Here is a 2,544-nt window from a genome sequence, read left to right as displayed (position 1 = left end):
TGAACTCAAGTGCTAAGAATCCGTCTGGGCGATACTTAGCGGATGGATAAGACTGAAGCTAAGCTAAGGTGTTACTAGGTGGTCCAACCCTAAGCCCTGGCCACTCTTTCCTATATTGAGATCTTTCTTCAGAGTTCGGATTATTTTTTTTACTTTGGAGGAACATTTTCGGAATAAATAGTGAAGACATTTCTAGAACAACTCTATTTATTCCTGGACTCTGTATCCGATCCCCACTGTTGACCTCGGAATCGGTCCTTGCGCACGAGTTCACTGAATATGCAGTAGATGGCTGTCATCAAACACTGAGTTCACTGAATATGCAGTAGATGGCTGTCGAGCACCGGTCATCGTAACTGAGAACCAACTTCAATTCTCATTGGTTGGCCGGCGCACCAGATGATCAAATGAATCCAATGCATTCAGGCATCCATTCAGCTGATGTTCGTTCTGCCGTTATGATGTGCGTTGGAGAAAGAGCAACGACGGCGTCAGTGCGTCACCCTTTCCCTTTTCATTTTCAGACCGCGGACTCTGCAGTTTGTCAACTTGGAGCGGTTCAGTCTTTCTGGATCCTTTATTACAGTCGGCTGGTACATACATAGATGCGCGAACTGTGCACTCGGGCTGCTTAAAAACTGTCAAGTTGATGCGCGCAACATCACAACATGGCTGATGCGACATCTGCATCTCTATCTACACATCTCATGGCACACAAAAGAAATATCTTTAGTAGTGTGATCGTGACAGTTGCCATCAGAGAAAGGCGCCGACCTCCAGCTTTTAAATCCAACGAGGGGATTCATTCAGGCATGGCGTAGTACGTCGTCGGATGCCATACTGACTAGTACCACTGACCAATCTATTTCGAGCTGGAGTAGTAGCGCATCGATCGCATGGTGCCGGGGCCCCACTGCCACTAATCTAGCCTAATAGCTCCACAAAAATGTGCTGACGTGACCTGTGATTTATCGGGCAAAGGTAGCGACGACTCGGATGCCACGGCCGGCTATTAAAAAACGCGACGGTTGCGGGCTGATGATGCGTGAAGGCTAGCACAGCAGGCCGGCCGGCAGCGCTGGACCAGGGGGCTTTGCGGCTGTCCGGCCGGTGCGTGCATCTCACCCTGCACTTGCACCGGCTCCCGTTCGATTGGTTCGCCAAGTTGCCCGTCCCCTCAGCCCCCTCCTGCCCTAGTGCCCTGAAAAAAGGTCGGCCGTCACAGGGTTCGCGGATCGCGGGCGGATGCCGCGCGCCGCGCCGCACGCGCTCTCTAGACCGAAACGGACTGCCGGTGCGCCGCGAGAGTTGTCTGCTGCTCTCTGGTATTATGGTAGTAGTACCTGTCTAGATCCTGCCAAGGTGTTTCTTGCTTGGGCACACCTTGCTCTGAGCTCGCACGCCTTGTGTTCCCAGATGCTCAGGATCAGCTCCTACAATCGTCAAGCGTGAAATTTACCGTTGTCTCGGACTCCCAGGGGAGAAGCGTGAGTTGAAAATTGATACTCCTCTTGCAAAAAACATATTCAACGTAGCAGACGAAAGTACGAAACCATGACAGTTTGGAGAGGTCCGTGACAGAGTGAGGAGTCAACTGAAAAGTGAAAACCCTGCCATAGAGGTCGGCAAATACCATTTCTGATGCGTCGTGGGCCTGTTCAGTGTTCACGGCCCTTTGGTAAAACTGTGCGGTCATGTGACCTCACTGCCGAGAGGAAGCAAGGAACAACTAGTCACAGGGTCACGCTCGGTAAAGTAATCGGCAAGCTAATGCATTCTTTGCGCGGCGCTGATGGTGACGGTTTGCGCATCGTTATCAGAACATGGGTGGAGACAGGAGGCGCCGAGGCCACCCACAAACACCGGCGCGAGAGGGATCTTGCTTTCGAGCCACTCGCACGTGATGGCAGCATCCGCCTTTATACGCCAGGATGTGCAGGAGCCGCTAAAAAAATCCGGTGCTCCCATCCAGCGAAGGGAGCTGAATTTTGTGGTCCGGATGACGCCCCCGAACCGATCGATTCGCCACGGCGCGCGGTTGCGTTGCGGCGGCGGCACATGCCGTCTCGGCGTCGGCCGGTCAGCACCGTCGCGCCGGCGCCCAAACTGGCACGACAACGACTGGGCGGTGAGCCAAAAGGCCGGGGCGGGGCCAGAGACAACGCGCGTGGTGGGGTGCGGTGGGCAACGGCACCACCAGAGTCCCCAGCGGGAACGCGTGACCGCGTGGTCTGGTCTCGCGACACCGGCCGGCCGCCCCGGTGGTTTTTTCTCGCGGCTTCGGCCGCGCGGCCGGCACCCGGGGCCCGGGGTGTCGGGCCGCCCCCGGCCTTCTCGCCTCCCGCCCCACGTTACGCTGCCCGCCGGTGTCGCGCCATTCCATGACACCCCGCCGCGACAATCCTGGGCGCCTCATGTCACGGCCTCCAGCCTCCTCCACCCATTCCCCTCACGCGTGACGCCGTGGGGGGGGGGGGGGGGGGGGGGGGGGGGGGGTTTTGGTTTTTTTTCCCCCCCCGGGGGGGAAAATTTTTTTCTTTTCCC

This window comes from Setaria italica, chromosome IX (assembly GCF_000263155.2).
Source record: "Setaria italica strain Yugu1 chromosome IX, Setaria_italica_v2.0, whole genome shotgun sequence".
Taxonomy (NCBI): Eukaryota; Viridiplantae; Streptophyta; class Magnoliopsida; order Poales; family Poaceae; genus Setaria; species Setaria italica.
The sequence above is the reverse complement of the archived record's forward strand: the minus strand, read 5'-3'. Positions refer to the sequence as shown.